The 20,256-nt window shown below is 38.7% G+C and overlaps 1 pseudogene; it reads left to right on the top strand.

Moving 5' to 3' along the window:
• The first annotated feature begins 4,683 nt into the window (after nt 1-4,683).
• Nucleotides 4,684-6,253, top strand: LOC102838282 (annotated as a pseudogene).
• The last annotated feature ends 14,003 nt before the right edge of the window (nt 6,254-20,256 follow it).

Raw genomic sequence — 20,256 nt, 5'->3', positions numbered from 1 at the left:
TTTTCCCCCATGTCCACTCAACCACCGTGGTTGCCAACAATCTTACATATCTGCTGGCAATTGAATGATTTGTATGATGATTGTCTATGAGCAACAAATCAATTGAAATAATGAATTCTTTGGGATGTGATCAGCTTCCGATATATTAGACACTCAGGCAAAACTTGTTTGCTTTTGGCTGGGTTTTGATCTTACATCTGACTTGTTCTTTAACCTCTTGTTCTTTGGACTTAAGTCACTGACCTGTTCTATTATCTTCTAATCTTTGAGGCCTTCAGCAGCCTGCCTGCCTACTGGACCTGCCTGCCTCTCTGCCTGTCAATCTTGGCTCATCTGACTCCAATTTAGGACTCTCCGATCTCTAAAATTGTGAGCCATTTCCTTGATATAAGGAGCGCTTGTTGTAAGTTTCTCATATCTTACATATATAAGTTTCATTGGTTTTGCTTCTCTAGAGAATCCAGTTTAAGACATTTGGCACCGAGAGTGATTCTAGAGAAAGAAAATCATAAGGATATATTTTTGAAATTAGCCCTCACATCTGATTAATTTTAAAGACATCAATAACTCTGCCTCTGCTAGTAATCGGGGAGAAGATGCTGCTAATTCATGGCATAAGGTGGCAATATTAATACACAAAATATCACCACCATATTGAAGAGAAGCTCTGGGTGATGGTATGTATGATACATTTCTCCAATTTTGTCAGGATGAGAAGTATAGAGAAGCTGGTTGGTTGATCTTAATTACAATAGGGAAAGTGGTAAAGGAATGAGATAATTTCTAGGTTAAGGAGTCACAGTTCAAGTGCCATATTTCCACTTGTGCCCAGAAAATAGGCCTTTGTTTCTTCTTGTAATAGCAGAGCTGATATTGTGGGAAACCATATCCAGAGTCATCTTATAAGAGTAACTGACTTATAATGTCAGATGGAATGGTGTCTGTTGCTAAAGTGAAGGCCCTGATTGGGAAGAAATGGGATCCTGAAACTAGGAATGGAGACATATGAGTTGATAATCAGGAAGCAGGAGGCATAGAGCTCCGAATGTTTGTTGAGTCACTCTTGTCAACAACACTACCCTTCCCATCTGAAAAGATGATTCCATCTTTGTCCTTATCCATTATCAGTAAAAACCATTATCACCACCACCACCCACACTTGATGATATTAACCCAATTGTGCCTGGTGAAATTATGACTGAGGCATTGTGTGAGGCATCACCTAAGGCAGATGTCTTACAAGTCATTGCTGGATATTTGTGAGAAGCACCTACACCAACGTATTGCTTCTAGACTTAAGTCCCAGTGAGCTCCAAAAGATGAAATCAAAATTGTGACTCAAGAAGTACAATACACTCCAAAAAAATTGCTTGATTTTTCTAATGTATACAATCAGAAACCTGGAAAATATGTGTGGGAATGACTACTACTAAGGGTATGAGATAATGGTGCAAAGAACAGAGGATCGGCTAAATCTGAGTTTATTGATACAGTCTCATTAAGCACAGTTTTATTCATTCAATGTTTCAGTGTGAGAGGGTGGGAGAGGGTCTAATCATTTTTTGGTTGATTCAGTGAAGCATATACATTTTGTAGTGGCCTCCATCAAGTTGAAGTACCAAATCTGTCTTGGTATTTTTTAGAGGAAGGAATGCAAAAGCATGCTAATGTGGAATTAGCAAAATAAACCCATAAACCCACACATGGAGTGCCCAGAGGACACAAGTTTTACCTCAATTCTTATTGTTGTTAATTGCCAAAATGTCAGTTCTGACTCACAACAACCCCATATAGTATTTCTTAGGAATGACTAGTGGGTTTGAACCTCCATCTTGGGTTCATATTGACCTTGCAGGCTAATGCTTACCTTACAGTGTCACATCAGGACTCCTTTACTAAAACAGTAAGGAATAAATTTGTGAAGGGAGCTCCAGTCTCCTTGAAGACTGCTGTGATTATAATTTTATGTAAGCCAAAACTGACAGTACAAATTACCCTAATTGAATCAAAGCACCTAACTACAATCAGGCTAACTGTACACTGTGGTGGTATGGGTCAAATGGCAACACTTAATCCACAAAGACAAGGTGGGTGTTGTTAATACTGTAATGACAGCGGAGTCAAGTAATAAGTATAGTGTGGACTTATGGCGTTCTCTAATTAGACAGAGTGTCCCAAGGAATGACATAGATGGGAAACCTACTAAATATTTACTTGATCTGTGCAAGAGGAAGAATTCTAGGCCAAGTGATTGACAATTAAACTTGAATCACCAGAACAGAGAATCACAGCCTCTTAGTCAATTCCCAGACATGAAGCAGTTTACAGACACACAACCTGTTGAATAAAGAAGTGATTAGGTCTCTTTGAGGAAGAACCTGATTACACGCACAGTTGTTAGTCTTTCTTCCAGCCTTCCAAAAATGGAACTATAGACTTTTACAAGAGTGACAGTTTGTTGGGAAAAATAAAATAATCACACTTTTTGGGAATTATTAGACACTGGCTCTGAATTGACATTAATTCCACGAGATCTAAAACAGCACTGTGGCCAATCAATCAGATTAGGGGTTTATGGAGATCAAGTTATTAATGGAGTCATAGTTAAATTCCATCTCACTTGGTATCTGAACTCATGCTATAGAGATTTCCCCAGTTCCAGATTGCAAAATCAAAATAGAAATACACAGAACTGTCATAACCCTATTCTGGATCCCTTAAACGTAGAATAAGGGCTACTCCATGGTTGGAAAAGCCAAGTGGAATCCATTAGAACAACCTTTACCTAGGTAAATAGTAAACCAAGAACAATACTACATTCCTATAGGGATTACAGAGATTACTGGTATAATAAAGGATTTAAAGGATATGAGGATAATGATTATTCCCACCACATCCACCACTTGTCTGTCAGTTTGTCGTACTGTGGTGGCTTGTGAGTTGCTGTGATTCTGGAAGTTATGCCAAGGGTATTTTAAATATCAGTAGGATCATCCATGGTAGACAGGTTTCAGATTAGCTTCCACAGAAAGGCAGACTAAGAAGAAGGAGAGATGAACTACTTCTGAACATTTAGTCACTAAAAACCTTATGAAAAACAGAGAAACACTGTCAGATATTGTTGTTGTTGTTATGTGCCATTGAGTCGGTTCCGACCCATAGCGACCCTGTATAGGGTTTCCGAGGGTGTAAATCTTTACAGGAGTAGAAAGCCTCATCTTTCTCCGGTGGAGCAGCTGGTAGTTTCGAACCGCTGACCTTAAGGTTCGCAGCCCGATTCGTAACCACTACGCTACCAGAGCTCCTTACTGTCAGATATAGTGCTGGAAAATGAGCCCATCAAGTTGGATGGCATTCAAAATGCGACAGGAAGCAATGCCTCCTCAAAGTAGAGTCGACCATGATGACAGGAATGGAGTAAAACCCACAGGACCTTCACTTGTTGACAGGGCACAACTCAAAATGAAAAGAAACAGTTGTAAACATCCATTAATAATAGGAACTTGGAATGTACGAAGTATGAATCTAGGAAAATTGGACATTGTCAAAAACAAAAAATGGAATGCATAAACATTGATATTTTAGTGAGCATTAGTGAGCTGATATGGACTGGTATTGGCCATTTTGAATCTGACAACCACATGGTTTACTATGCCAGAAACAACAATTTGAAGATGAATGGTGTTGCACTCATTGTCAAAAGAACATGTCCAGATCAGTCATGTGGTACAACACTATCTGTGATAGGATAATACCCATGCACCTACAGGGAAAACCAGTTAATACCACTATTATTCAAATTTTTGCATCAACCACTAAAGCTAGTGAGGAAGAAATAGAATTCTACCAACTTCTTCAATCTGAAATTGGTCAAACATATAATCAAAATGTATTGATAATTATTGGTGATTGGAATGCAAAGGTTGGGAACAATGAGGAAGGAGCAATAGTTGGAAAATATGGCCATGGTGATAGAAATGATGCTGGAGATCACATGATAGAATTCTGCAAAATCAATGATTTGTTTATTTCAAATACCTTCTTTAGAGAGCAAAACAGACAACTATACACATGGACCTTACCAGATGGAATACACAGAAATCAAATTGACATCTGTGGAAAGAGACCATGAAAAAGCTCCATATCATCAGTGAAAACAAGGCCAGGGGCAGACTGTGGAACAGACCATCAATTGCTCATATGCAAATTCAAACTGAATCTGAAGAAATGAAAACAAGTCCACAAGAGCCAAAATATGACCTTAAATATATACCACCTGAATTCAGAGATCATCTGAGGAACATATTTGATACATTAAACACTAAAGCCCTAAGCCCAGAAAAGTTGTGGGATGACATCAAGAACACCATACATGAAAAAAGCAAAAACTCATTAAGAGTGGGAAGGAGGAGGCAGCGTCCTAGGCAGGCTGGAGGTTCACCAGCTGTGGCGGTAAATCCTCTTGGTCGCTGACAGCACTGTGAGCCATTTTCCCAGCCCAGCCTCGGACCATGGCGCCCCTCCTGCCCTTCGCAGCTTCTCTTCAGCTTGACCCTTCCCTCGGTGTGCAGGTCCTGCCAAGCTGACAGGCAGGACTGGCTCACCTCCCAGCCTGGGTGGGTGGGCAGGCTGCCCTGAGGAAGTAAGAAGGGGAGAGCTGGGCCAGCCTGCTGGCAGGCGAAGATGCAGAATTTCTGTGCTGGCCGCAACTGCACGCAGAAGAGCATGCAGTCCGATCTGGCCTTCTTCATGTTTCCACGGGATCCGGCTAGGTGCCAGAAGTGGGTGGAGAATTGTAGGAGAGCTGATTTAGAAGATAAAACACCTGATCAGCTTAATAAACATTATCGGTTATGTGTCAAACAATTTGAGGCATCTATGATTTGTAGAAACATACATTTTGCAGAGAAATCGGAAAACTGAAGAATCAATGGGTTATTTTATTTCTCAAAATTATTTGAAGCAGATACTTGAGAAGTCACTGGGACAGTCCTTATAGAACAGTTCTTCAAGATAATGCTATATCAACAATATTTTATCATACCAGTCATCTGAACAATCCACATAGACAGTAGACACAGAAAACAAATAAAAGAATTGAGTGAAGATGAAATCAGGGCACTGAAACAGAAAAAAAAAATTGATGAAACTTCTAAACAGAAATAAAAACATAAAGAAACAAACAATAGCAATGCTCAGAAACTCAATGCAGAAAAAAGGAGTGAGGAACAGGGTGAAGACATTTTACCTTTAACCCTTGAAGAGAAGGAAAACAAAGAATACCTAAAATCTTTACTTGAAATTTTGATCTTTATGGGGAAACAAAACATACCTCTGGATGGACATGAGGCTGATGAAATCCCAGAAGGTCTCTACACCTGATAACTTTCAAGCTCTGCTAGAGTGCCAGATTAATTCTGGGGAAGAGGTTCTGAGAAAGCGCTTTGAGACAATGGCAGTTAACACCCTGTTCTGTACAAAAACACAGCAGAAACAGATGCTCGAGATCTGTTGAGAGCTGCATTCGGGAAGAACTCACAGGGAAGTAAGAGACTCACACTTCTTTTCCATCATCACTGATGACGTGGTGGATATAGCAGGGGAGAAGCACCTGCCCATGTTGGTAAGGTTTGTTGATGAATCTCATAACTTGAGAGAGGACTTTCTGGGTTTCCTGCCTTATGAAGCTGCTACAGAAATTTTGTCTGTAAAATTTCACACTACCATATCTGAAAAATGGGGACTGAACATGAAGTACTGTCGTGGCCAGGATTACATTGTGTCCACTGGATTTTCTTACAAGATGAAAGTTGTTGCTTGTAGACTTAGATAAATATCATCAAGCCATCTACACACTCTGTTCTTCCTGAACCTTAAATATGTGGTTGGCAAAATCAGTAACTGTTATGGGAGTATCTGTTGCATTGGGAACAAATGAGGACGTTTGTTCTTTTTTCCATTGATCACCACAGCTGCTTTTAGAACTTGACAATGTGATTGCTGTCCTTTTTCAGAACAGTGAAGACAGAGGTACTGAACTAAAGGAAATTTGTCATTCTCAGTGGACAGGGCATACATGATGCTTCTGAAATTTTAGTGGACCTCCTGCAAGCACTTGTTTTATGTTTAGATGGTATAAATAATGATACAAATATTAGAAGGAATAACAAATATATCTGGCCTGGCATTTGTCCTCTGCAATGAAGTAACAGATTTTGATTTCTTCACTATCATTGCTGTTCTGAAGAACAGATTGACCATCTGAAGAACAGATTTGATACATTAAACACTAAAGACTAAAGGCCAGAAGAGATGTGGGATGACATCAAGAACATCATATGTGAAGAGAGCAAAAAGTCATTAAGAAGACAAGAAAGAAGGAAAGGGTCAAAATAGATGTTAGAAGAGACTCTGAAACTTGCTCTCCAGTGTAGGGATTATAAGTAAATGGAAGAAATGAGGAGGTCCAAGAGTTGAACAGAAAATTTCAAAGGTCATCTCAAGAAGGTAAAGCCAAATATTATAATAAATTGTGCAAAGATTTGGAACTAGAAAACCAAAAAGAAGAACACGGTCAGCATTTCTCAAGCTGGGGGAACTGAAAAAAAAAAAAAAAAAAAAATTCAACCCTTGACCCTCGTTATTGAAAGAGTCCCTGGACAAACTATTGAATACTGCAGAAAGCATCAAGAGAAGATGGAAGGAATACACAGATTCACTGTACCAAGTGGAAATGGTTCATGTTCAACTGTTTCAAGAAGTAGCATATAATCAAGAGCCAATGATAATCAGGGAGGAAGTCCAAGGTGCATTGAAGGAATTGGCAAAGAACAAGGCACCAGGAATTAATGGAATAAAAATTAAACTCTTTCAAGAAAGTGAGGTGACACAGGAGGAACTCACTCATCTCTGCCAAGAAATTTGGAAGACCACTATCTGGTTGACTGATTGGAAGACATCCATATTTGTGCCCATTCCAAAAAGAGGTGACCCAACGGGATGCGGAAACCATCAGACAAGCTCTTTGATATCTCAAGCGAGTAAAGTTTTACTAAAGGTAATACAGAAATGGCTACAATCATACATTGACAGAGAACTTCCAGAGGTTCAAGCCAAATTGAGAAGAGGCCATGGAACGAGAGATATCATTGCTGATGTCTGATGGATTTTGGCTGAAAGGAAAGAATATCAGAAAGATGTTTACCTGTGTTTTATTGACTACACAAAGGCTTTCAATTGTGTGGATCATAACAAGCTATGGACAACATTGTGAAGTATGAGTATTCTGGAACAATTAATTGTGCTCATGAGGAATCTATTCCTGGACTAAGAGGCAGTTTTTGAACAGAACATGGGAACACTAAATATTTTGGAAACGAATGAGGACGTTTGTTCTTTTTTCCATCCAGTCACTGGAGAGGTATATCATTTTGGGTAAAAAGAGTAAAAGAGAAAAAGAGTAAGACACCTGGCGAGGTGGGCTGGCAAAATGGAAGCACCAGTGGGCTCAAGCGTGATAATAATTGTGAGGTTGGCCCAGGACCGGGCAGTGTTTTGTGATGTTGTGCATAGGGTCATTGTGAGTCGCAACTCAATGGCACTTAACAACAACAAATCTGTCCTGTGCAAAAAAAAAAAAAAAAAAAAAATCAGATGTAGTCTGGAAATGGCAGTGGATTATCAGAAATTTAACCAGGTGATGACTCCAATTGTGTTCTTTCATCAAACATATTCAACCTGTATGCTGAGCAAATAATCCAAGAAGCTGGGTTCTATGAAGTAACACATGGCATCAGGATTGGAGGAAGACTCTTGAACAACCTGTGATATGCAGATGATACAACCTTGCTTGCTGAAAGTGAAGAGGACTTAAAACATTTACTGATGAAGATCAAAGAGCCAGTCTTTGGTATGGATTACATCTCAATGGAAAGAAAATAAAAATCCTCACCAATGGGCAAATAAACAACATTGTTATCAGTGGAGAAAAGATTGAAGTTGTCAAGGACTTCATTCTTCTTGGATCAACTAGCAACACTCATGGAAGCATCAGTCCAGAGATCAAATGACGTATCGCATTAGGCAAATCCGCTGCACAAGACCTTTTTAAAGTGTTGAAGAGCAAAGAAGTCAGCTTGAGGACTAAGGTGCACCTGACCCAAGCCATGGTATTTTCAAAAACCTCATATACATGCGAAAGCTGGACAGTGAATAAGGAAGACCATAGAAGAATTGATGCTTTTGAGTTATGGTGTTGGAGGAGAATATTCAAAGTGCCATGGGCTGCCAAAAGAACCAATAGATCCATTTTGGAAGAATTGTAGCCAGAGTGCTCCTTGGAGGCTAAGATGGACAAACTTCGTCTCATACTTCAGACATATGTACTGGAGGGACCATTCACTGGAGAAGGATATCATGTTTGGTAAAGTGGAGGGTCAGAGAAAAATAGGAAGACCCCCAACGAAACAAATTGGCCAAGTGGCATCATAGATGGACTCAAGTGTGGCACCAGTAGTGACACTGGCCCAGGATCGGGCAGTGTTTCATTCTGCTGTGCATAAGGTAGCTATGGATTGGCAGGTATATGCTGAATGTTTCTGTTTCATGGTCAAGACAGAATCAAAGGATATGGACACTAATAACTGATATATTTGTTTTCTTCTGTCTTTTCCCATGCCTCATTTTGATTTACAAACAAGACCAGGAACACCTACAAAATTAAATGTTTTGAGGTTTATCTAGGAATAATACAGAAAATATCACTGGTATTTTTGGTGAAAATCACTTTTGTACAGTTTATTGCAATCTAAATTTTTAAAAAATTAAAAAAAAAAAAAAAACAAAAAAAACTCATTAAGAAGACAAGAAAGGGTATGGCTTGTTGATAATTTGGTGGCAGGTGCTGCCCAAGCAACTCTAGGAGTTTGTGGGGCCAACACCCCGAAGAAGCGTCTCTTTTCCGGCTAGTGAGGCAACAGCTGTGCTCCCGGAAGTGTGGGCCATTTGCTGAATGAGGGGAGTTGGATCCTCTCCGCTACAGTCCCCTGGGGCCTTTAGCCCCCACCTGAGTCCCGCCATGTCCTTCTTCCGGTGGAAAGTGAAAGGTAAAGAACAAAAGAAGACCTCATCCTGAGTTGACTTGATATCACCCTGAGTTGTCTGTTCATTCCCCACAAGAAAGCACTAAAAGCCATGCCTTGCTGGAGGATACAGGACCAAGTCATGTTGCATTCAATGCCATTTCTGGCAACATGGACTCCTTTTCAAGTAGCAGGACAGCAACACTTAAAAAGCAGCCAAGCCACATAGAGGCTGCTCATTTTGATGACCTCAATAGATCTTTTTTGGACTATTAGACTCAAGAGACCAAATCAAGCCTCTCAAAAATCCTTGATCAAGTCTTACATGATACTGTTGTTCTCTTTTACTTCATTCAATTTATGGAACTTTGTAGAATGGACTATTTGGTTAAATTCTGGTTAGAGGCCGAAAGTTTTTACTCTTCAAGTTGGTCCTGTATAAGAGCACACAATCTGAATACAGTGAAGCAGAGCTCACTGGCTGAGCCCGTGTCTCCAACTAAAAAGTGTGAAACCATAGCACCTTTTATAACCGAGTCTCTTGACTAGAAATTGGAAAATTCTAGCTCAGCCCAATTGCTTATGACTCAATCAGAAAGAATTGTCCTAAATAATAGAGCTAGCAATGCTCAGAATCACTTGCTACTTTCTCAGAAATGTGATGTCCATCCTTTCCATCTTGAATTGACCAGAAGAACTTACCAAATTTCCATGGAAAATGTAGAAACTTCCAGACTTAAAGTAGCCAGTAGAATTAGTCCATTAAAGGAATTATCAGGAAAACTAATGAAAAGCCCTAAACCCATAAGAAGGAACCCTGGTGGTGCTGTGCGCTAAGTACTGCAAGTTCATTGGTGCAAACCCACCAGCCATTCCATGAGAGAAAGATGAGACTGTCTGCTCCTGTAAAGATTTACAGTGTCTGGTCCTTAGTCACCCTTCGTGTCTGGAAATGAACTCACTCCCATGGTTCAAATTTCAGCCATACAGTAAACAGGTCTATAAGAGGAACAATAACACTAGGAAGGTATGCAAACCTTGTAGGACACAGTTCAGAAGATTAGGAAAGAAGGAAGAAGGGAAACAGAAAACACCAGGAGGAATTGGGTTAAGTGATGTTACTTTGTGGGATTGTAATCAATGATGACATGCAACAAAATGTGTATGAAGTTTTGAATGGAAAATTTATTTCCTCTGTAAACCTTCACCCAATTCACAATAAAAAGTCAAAAAAATAAAAAGATGTATAGCCTCAAAAAAGAAAGAAAAAGAAGATAAGAAAGAAGGAAAAGATCAAAATGGATGCCAGAAGAAACACTGAAAGTTGCTCTCCAGTGTAGAGATGCTAAAGCAAATGGAAGAAATGAGGAGGTACAAGAGCTGAACAGAAATTTTCTAAACTCAGCCCTAGAAGACAAAGACAAATGTGCAAAGATCTGGAGTCAGACAACCAAAAGGGAAGAACACGCTCAGCATTTCTCAAGCTTGGGGAATTGAAGAAAAACTCAAGCCTCGACTTTCTTTATTAAAGTTATGGTGTTGGAGGAGAATATTGAAAGTGCCATGATCTTCCAAAAGAACAAGCAGATATGTATTGGAAGAAGTGCAGCCAGAGTGCTTCTTGGAGGCCAGGATGGTCAAACTTCATCTCTCATACTTCGGACATATTGTTAGGAGGGACCAGTCACTAGAGAGGGATATCATGTTGGGTAAAGGGTCAGAGAAAAAGAGTAAGACACCCGGCGAGGTGGACTGGCAAAATGGCAGAACCAGTGGGCTCAAGCATGACAATAATTGTGAGGTTGGCCCAGGACCGGGCAGTGTTTTGTGATGTTGTGCATAGGGTCATTGTGAGTCGCGACTCAATGGCATTTAACAACAACAAATCTGTCCTGTGCAAAAAAAAAAAAAAAAAAAAATCAGATGTAGTTTGGAAATGACAGTGGATTATCAGAAATTTTACCAGGTGGTGACTCCAATTGTAACCGCTGCCCCATTTATTGCTTCATTGTTTGAGCAAATTAATGTATCTCCTAGTATCTAGTATACAGCTATTGATTTGTCCTTTTTCTCAATTCCAGTTTAAAAGGATAACCAGAATCAATTTTCCATTAAGTGACAAAGCCAACAATACACTTATACTCCCCTACATAAGAGGCACATCATCTCTACAGCACTGTCATAATTTAGCCTGCAGGGATCTTGATTGTCTTTCCCTCCCAGAAGACATCACATTGCTCCTTTACATTGATAACATTATGTTGATTGGACCTAGTGAGAGGGGGAAAAAATCATATCAATGACTCTAGTCTTATTTGTAAAATATCTACATGTGGTTAAGTGCTGTTGAGTTGGCTCCAAGTCATAGTGATCCTGTATAGGGTTTCCAACAAGTGACTGGATTTGAACCACTGATCATGGAGTGAATACCAACCTTTCATTTCAGTGGTGGGTAATTAATCCCCCAAAATTCAGGCACCTTCCACCAGTGAAATTTCTAGGGTTTCTGTGGTAGGGAACATGTAGAATTATTCCTAGTAAAGTGAAGAACAAATTGCTGCATCTGGCCTCTCCCCCAACTGAAAAGGCACAACACATGTGGTCCTCTTTGGATTTTGAAAGTAACATATCTCTCATTTGGCTGTGCTACTCTGGAATATTTCAGAACTCAAAAAGCTGCTAATTTTAAGTGGGGCCCACAAGACAAGGCTTGGCAACAGGTTCAGGCTGCTCTGCTGCTTGGACCATAAGCACTGATCCAGGGCTTAATTTGTTAGTGGCAGATGGAGATGCAGTTTGGAATCTTTGGTAGGTTACTGTTGAATCTGCAAAGACCCTTAAGATCTTGGAGAAAAGTCCTGCCATTCTTGGCAGATAGTTATTCTTCTTTTGATAAACAGCTTTTGACTTAGTACTGTACCTTAGTAGAGACTGAACACCTACCCTTGGGCCACCAATTCACCATACAACTAGTTACCCATTATGAACTCGGTGTTGCCTGATTAATAGTCATAAAGTTAGATGTGGACAGCAGCACTTGTTATTTAATGGAGGTGGTATATATGAGACTATGCTCGAGCAGGACCTGAAGGCACAAGTTGCATGAAAGTGGCCCAAATGTCCATAGTCTCCATTCCTATCACATTACTTTCCCTCTTCCAGAATTTTCTTATGACACTGGGAGTTCCTTATAATCAGTTGACTGAGGAAGAAAAACTCATGCTTAGTTTACAGCTGGTTATGCATGAAGTGCAGGCACCACTTGTAAATGGACAGCAGAAGCATGTCAGCCCCTTTCTGGGACTTACCTAAAGAAGAGTGTTGAAGGGAAGTCCTCAAAATGGGCAGAACTTTGAGCAGGACACTTGGATGTTTATTTTGCTTGGAAGTAAAAATGCCAAATTTACAACTGTATACCTGGGTTCTAAACAATGTTTAAGTATAAACAACATGTTTATGCTTACATAGCATGTCTCAAGAAATACAGGGTATGAGTTCAAGTTTGCTGTTGCTGTTAAGTGCTGTTGAGTCAGTTTCTACCCATAGTTATCCTGTATAGGGTTTCCAAGGAATGGCAAGTGAGTTTGAACCACCAACCTTGCATTTCAAATTGACTTTTCAGTTCAGCACATTAATCCACAGCACTATATCAGAACTTGAGTTCAAGTTAATATTGCTTATTACTTTTAGAGGAGGCAGTTATTTTTTAAGAGGATTAGGACAAAAAGAAGATGAACATTATATTAGTTTCTTATTCATCTCTACAAAAGGGATTTCAAATAATTTTTTAATGCAATTCTACTTTCACTTAATATTTTATATTTAACTTATAGAAATAGAACCAATGAGGAACTTATGGTACATTAATATGAGTATTACTGTTCTATATTAACCTCTTTTTAAAGTATTATATACTTATGTCAACTTAAAAAAAATCAAGAAAATTCACTATGATTTGATTGTTGTTGTTTTTGTTGTTGTTAGGTGCCAACGAATCAGTACTGACTCATAGTGACCTATGCACAACAGAATGAAACACTGTCTGGTCCTGGGGCAACCTCACAATTGTTGCCATGCTTAAGCCCATTGATGCTGTCACTTTACCAATCTATCTCACTGGGGGTCTTCCTCTTTTTCTCTGATCCTCTACCCTACCACGCATAGTATCCTTTCTCCAGTGACTAGTCCCTCCTGAAAATATGTCTGAAGTATGAGGGATGAAGTTTGGCCATGTTGGCCTCCAAGGAATACTCAGGCTGCATGTCATTCAACACAGTTCTGTTTGTTCTTTTGGCAGCTCATGGCACTTTAAATATTCTCCTCCAACACCATAACTCAAAAACATCAATTATCCTATGATCTTCCTTATTCACTGTCCAGCTTTCACATGCATATGAGCTTATTGAAAATACCATGGCATGGGTCAGGAGCACCTTAGTCCTCAAGCTGACATCTTTGCTCTTCAACACTTTAAAAAGGTCTTGTGCAGCTGATTTCTCGGCTGCTGCTTCAATTTGTGTTGATGGTTGATCAAAAAAAAAAATGAAGTCCTTTTTCATGAGTGTAGGTGATTTTTCATGAGTGGTTGATCTGAACAATTTTAAGTCTTTGGCGACTTCAATCTTTTCTACATTTATTATGATGTTATTTATTAGTCCAGTTGTGAAAATTTTTGTTTTCTTTACATTGAGGTGTAATCTATACCAAAGATGGTCTTTCATCTTAATCAGTAAGTCTTTTAAGTCTTTTTCACTGTCAGCAAGCAAGGTTGTTATCATCTGCATATCACAGGTTGCTAATGAGTCTTCAATCAATCTTGATACCATGTTCCTCTTTATATAATTCAGTTTCTCGGATCATTTGTTCAACATTCAGATAGAATATGTATGGTTTAAGAATTCAACTTTGGTGCATGTTTTAAATAATTTTCAACCTTTCAGTATATCCTTGATTGTTCCAACAACTGTCTCTTGGTCTATGTCCAGGTTCCTCATGAACATAATAAATTATTAGGAAATGCTCTTTCTCTGCAAGGTCATCTATAGTTTGTTACAATACAAACTAGAAAATCTTTTTGTAGTAAATAAATACAGGCAAACATAATTCTGGTGTTGTCTATTTTTAGCCAAGATCCATCTGAGGTCAACAATAGTATCCTTCACTTCATGTCCTCATTTGAATCCAGGCTGACCCTCTGACAGCTTTCTGTAAATGTACGGCTACAGCCATTTTTGAAGTATCTTTAGAAACATTTACTTGTATGTAATACTAATAAATTTGTCCAATGGTTTATGTGTTCCATCTTTCAAACAGGCACAAATCTTCCCATCAGTGGTCAGGTAGCTGTCTTCCATATTTATTGCCATAAGTGAGTGAGTGTCTCCAGTGCTGTCTCATTTCCTGAAAGATATCAAATTATATTCTATCAATTCCTGAAACTTTGTTCTTTGCCATGACTTCAGTGCACTTTGGATATCATATCCCTTCAATATCTTGGCTCTTGATCATATGCTACTTGCTGAAACCTCCTGTACACGGATTTTTTTTTTTTTTTTTTTTGTACAATGACTCTGTATTCCTCCCATTTTCTTTTGTTGCTTTCTGCATATTTCAATACATTTTGTCTATTGAATCCTGCAGTATTTCAATGGAGGCTTAAAATTTTTCTTCATTTAGTTCTACTTGAGAAATGATGAGCATGTTCTTCCCTATTGGTTTTCTAAATCCAGGTCTTTGCACATTTCATTATAATATTTGACTTTGTCTTCTCGAGCTGACTTTAGAAGTTTTCTGTTCAGTTCTTTTACCTCTTCTCTTCTTTCATTTGCTTAAGCATCACTTTGCTGACGAGCAAGTTTGAAAGGGTCTTCTGACATCCATTTTTGTCCTTTCCTTCTTTCTTTTCTTCTCAATGACTTTTTGCTTTCTTCCTGTATGATACTCTTGATGTCATCCCACAACTCTTCTGGTCTTGTGTCATTAGTGTCCAATTCCTCAAATTTATTCTTGAGATTATCTCAAAATTCAGGTGAGATGTGTTTAAGGTCATATTTAGGTTCTCATGGAATTGTTTTAATTTTCTTCATCTTCACTTGCATATGAACAGTGATGGTCTGTTCGACAACCTGATCCTGAGTTGTTTTGGCTAAGTATATGGAACTTCCCCACCATTTCTTTACACAGATGTAGTCAATTTGATTTATGTATATTCCACCTGCTTTGGTCCATGTATATAGTCATCTTTTACATTGTTTACAGAAGCTATTTGCAATAAAGCGACATTGGTTTTACAAAATTCTATCATGTAATCTCCAGCATTATTTTCTATCACCTAGACCATATTTTCCAACTGCTGATCCTTCTTTGTTTCCAACTTTTGTATTCCAATCACCAGTAACTTACAATACATCTTGACTGGATGTTTGATCAATTTCAGACTGAAGAAGTTGGTAGAATTTTCAGTTTCCTCATGAATGGCTTTAGTGGTTGGTGCATAAATTTGAATAATAGCTGTTTGAACTGATGTTTCTTTTAAGTATATGGATATTTTTCCTATCACAGGAAGTGGTATACTTCAAGATGATAATGAAATGTTCTTTTTCATGATGAATGTGATTCCATTCCTCTTCAATATGTTATGCCTGGCATACAGTAAACCATGTTATTGTCAGATTCAAAATCTGACAATTTTTTAATACAAGTCCATTTCAGCTCACAAATGCCTAAGATATCAATGTTTATGCTTTTCCTTCATTTTTGACAACTTCCAGTTTTCTTAGATTCAAACTTTGTACACTCCATTTTCTGATTATTAATGGATGTTTACAGCTATTTCTCCTTATTTTGAGTTTTACACCGGAGTCCTGTAGGATAAGCATAGTGCTGCTAACTATGATCGGGATTTAAACCCATCAGTTGCTCCTTGGAAACCCTATACAGGGTTGCTATGAACAATGTCTGTTACCCATGACAAAAACCTTTAGTGGAGCAGGTCCAAATCTTTTCTCCTGGGGAGTTGCTGGTTGCCTCTCACTCAGTTAGCAATTGAATTTTTAACCATTTTACACAATACCTCCTCCTTTGGTTTTATTAATATGAACAAAATTGCACCTAATAATTTCCTTAAAAATAACTTAAGGTCAACATCAGTGAAGAGATATGATTAAATAATATTGTAAATACCTGCCTCAATTGCGTTGTTTGACATAACCAACCCTGAGAATCAGAATGTGTAAGTTATTATAAGCATGTACTTGTTCTGCAACTATTTCAAATGTTCTGTTGTCTGTGAAAAAAAGAAAACAAAAACAGAAAACAGATTTATTCTCAGTCCTTACATGGAATAGAAATAATATTTAGAACACACAAAATAATGTGCAATAACTTCAGATTGATTATGTTTCTGGAAACTCTTGCTCAAAATCATCCTTTTATATGTTTTATTCTTAATTCTCTAGGTTATTTTAGGGTTGTCTTCCTAGGATAAGTGGCTTTTAGAGTTAGTGACAGATTGCTGCAGATGGAGAGGCAAATTACTGCCACACTGTTGTTATCTCTTAATTGACCAGTAATAAGGGCTATATCATCATGTTCCTAGACACATGGCTTCTTCTGTGACCAGAATATATTTAACAATTGAAGCAGTGCACTTACATAGAAAATATCCAATTAACATTTACCATTCAATATCAGCCTAAGTTTTCTCTTTGTCTAAATACTTTTATTTCAATCTTACTAGGTAATATCATAGAGGATAGGCAGGGATGATGAGAAAAAAAAACTGAGAAGCCATCATCCCTACTGAGATTGAGCCATGCATTTTAAAACACCTGACCTGCATGTTAACATTTTCCTTTAAAACATCTGCATGCCTTTAAAACATGTTAACATCTGCATGTTAAAACATTTCAGGTTTATTTCTAGATTTACAAATCAAATAAAATGATTGGTTCTCCAGTGCAGTTGTGAAGCAAAATTTGTGAAAATTATAATCTCACTAAGGCTGTCTTCTTCTGCCTTTAGGAAGAGTTTCTTATAAATTTATGAGATTTGGTTCCTCAGGACCATAAGAAAGAGCAATTTTACTATATTAGCTAAAAGGTCCTTAACCAAGAGCACTAGAAAGATAATTTAAAATATCACATTTATGAAACTTTGTTTTCTTTAAAAAAAAAAAAAACAAAAAAAAAAACAGTACTGCAATCATGGAATATGCAGGTAGACATTAACAAACCTCCACAGATTACCTTTCCTGAACTTGGTCAAAAATACACTTGAAACTAACATAACAGTTGTAGCACAAGACTGCTAGTCACAAGGATGCATTTCAAACCCACCAGCTGCTCCTTGGGAATCCTATACAATATCACTGAGTCAGAAGCAACAACCAGGAATTTAGCAAAAACAAAAACGATCAGATTTACATTGAAAATCACTGTTGGCAATAAATTTATTGTATTTACAATGCATTTTTCCTGGATAGGCAATGGTTGATATAACCATTGATGAAGTTCCAAGATAGTTGTCCTGTTACAGTTGTTGTTGTTGTTGTTGTTAAGTGCCGTCGAGTCAGTTCCGACCCATAGCGACCCTGTACAGGGTTTCCGAGGGTGTAAATACTTAAGGTAGTAGAAAGCCTCATCTTTCTCCCGCGAAGCGGCTGGTAGTTTCAAACCGCTGACCTTAAGGTTCGCAGTCCGATTTGTAACCACTACGCTACCAGAGCTCCTTAGGTGCTGTCAAATCAGCTCCTACAGACAGAGACCATCATGCAAAAAGACCATCATGCAGAACAGAATTGAACATTGCTTGTGCCATCTACATAATTGTTGTTACTCTTAAACCCATTAATTCTGGCACTATGTCAATCCATCTGGTTGGGGATCTTCCTCATTTTCACTGACCAAGTGTGCTATCTTTCTCCAGAGACTAAGTCCTCCTGATTAAGTGTGCAAAATATGAAAGATGAAGTCTTGTCATCCTGGCATCTAAGGAGCATACTGACTGGAGTATATATATTGTTGCTAATTTCAGCTGAGTCAATTCTGACTCACAGAGTCCCAGTATAGGGTTTCTGAGGAATAGCCTTAAGGGTATCACTCTTGTGTTTATCCTACATTGCCACATTATCATAACCAGAATATTGTTGTTGTTGTTGTCAGGTGCCATCGAGTAGGAACTGACTCATAACGACCCCATGCACAGAAGAACGAAACAATGTCAGATCCTGGGCCAACCTCACTACTGTTGTTACACTTGACACCATCAGTGATGCCACCTGGCTGATCCATCTCATTGGGGGTCTTCCTCTTTTTCTCTGACCCTCCATCTTACCCAGCATGACATCCTTCTCCAGCGACTGTTCTCTCCTGGCAAAATGTCCAAAGTATGAGAGACGAAGCTTAGCCATCCTGGCCTCCAAGGAGCACTCTGGCTGCACTTCTTCCAAAATAGATCTATGAAATATGAATCTAGGGGAAATTGGAAGTCATAAAAATTAAATGGAGTTCATAGAGATCAACATCTTAGGCATTGTTGTTGTTAAGTGCCGTCGAGTTGTTTCCAACACATAGCAACTCGGTATAGGGTTTCCGAGGAGCAGTTGGTGAGCTTGAACCGACAACTTTGCAGTTCAAACAGCTTTGCAGTCTGGCGCATTAACCCACAGCGCCATTGTTGTTGTTAAAGGCCATCGAGTCAGTTCTTACTCATAGAATCTTGTAAGGATTTCCAATAGTTTGAATTGCTGACCTTGCAAATCAAGTTGACCATGAAGTATAGCAACTATCTTGAGTGCCACACCAGGATTTCATCCTGGACATTAGTGAGCTGCAATGGACTGGTATTTTCCATTTTGACATACACCATCATATTACTTCCTATGCCAGGAATAAAATATTAAAGAGAAATGATGTAGCATTCATTGTCAAAAAAATTTTTTTTCAAAAATCTATCTTGAAATCCAAAGCTGTCTGTGATAAGATAATATACCTATGTCTATAAGGAATACCAGTCCTGGTGTGGCAATGTAGGATAATCACTGGATTACTAACTACAAGGCTGGTAGTTCCAACCCACAGCCATGACTTAGAAACCCTATTCATTATAAATGGAGGAATGTTGCAAGGAGTATTGTTTGATTTACACTGAGGTTCAGTCAATACTGAAGGTTGTATCCTTTGACCTTCATCAGTAGGTATTTTAATTATTCTTTCCTGCCAGCAAGCAAGGTTGTATCATATGCATATCACAAGTTGTTAGTGAGTCTTTCTCCAATCCTGATGTCATATTCCTCATATGTTATTGTTGTTGTCAGGTGCGATCGAGTCGGAACCCACTCATAGCAAACCCATGCACAGCAGAATGAAATAATGTCTGATCCTGGACCAACCCCACCACCACTGCCACACTTGATGCCATCAATGATGCCACCTGGCTGATCCATCTCGTTGGAGATCTTCCTCTTTTTCTCTAACCCTCCATCTTACCCAGCATGACATCCTTTTCCAGAAACTGTTCTCTCTGGACAATATGTCCAAAGTATAAGAGATGAAGCTTAGCCATCCTGGCCTCCAAGGAACACTCTGGCTGCTGCACTTCTTCCAAAATAGATCTATTGGTTCTTTTGGCAGCCCATGGCACTTTTATTATTCTCCTCCAACACCATAACTCAAAGGCATCAATCCTTCTAAGGTCTTCCTTATTCACTGTCCAGCTTTTACATCCATATGAGGTTATTGAAAATACCATGGCTTGGGTCAGGTGCACCTTAGTCCTTAAGCTGACATCTCTGCTCTTCAACACTTTAAAAAGTTCCTGTGCAGCAGATTTTCCCAATGCAATACGTTGTCTGATCTCTTGACTGCTGCTTCCAGGAGTGTTGATAGTTAATCCAAGAAGAATGAAGTCCTTGTCAACTTCAATTTTTTCTCCATTGATTAGAATGTTGTTTATTGGTCCAGTGGTGAGGATTTTTGTTTTTTCTGACATTGAGATGAAACCCATACCGAAGGCTGTTTTCTTTGATCTTCATCAGTAAATGTTTCAAGTCCTCTTCACTTTCAGCAAGCAAGGTTTTATCATCTGCATATCGCAGGTTGTTAATGAGTCTTCCTCCAATCCTGACGCCATGTTTTTCTTCATAGAACCCAGCTTCTCTTATTATTTGCTCAGCATA

This window comes from Chrysochloris asiatica, unplaced genomic scaffold (assembly GCF_000296735.1).
Source record: "Chrysochloris asiatica unplaced genomic scaffold, ChrAsi1.0 scaffold00189, whole genome shotgun sequence".
Classification (NCBI taxonomy): Eukaryota; Metazoa; Chordata; class Mammalia; order Afrosoricida; family Chrysochloridae; genus Chrysochloris; species Chrysochloris asiatica.
This window is presented reverse-complemented; position numbering and strand designations above follow the sequence as displayed.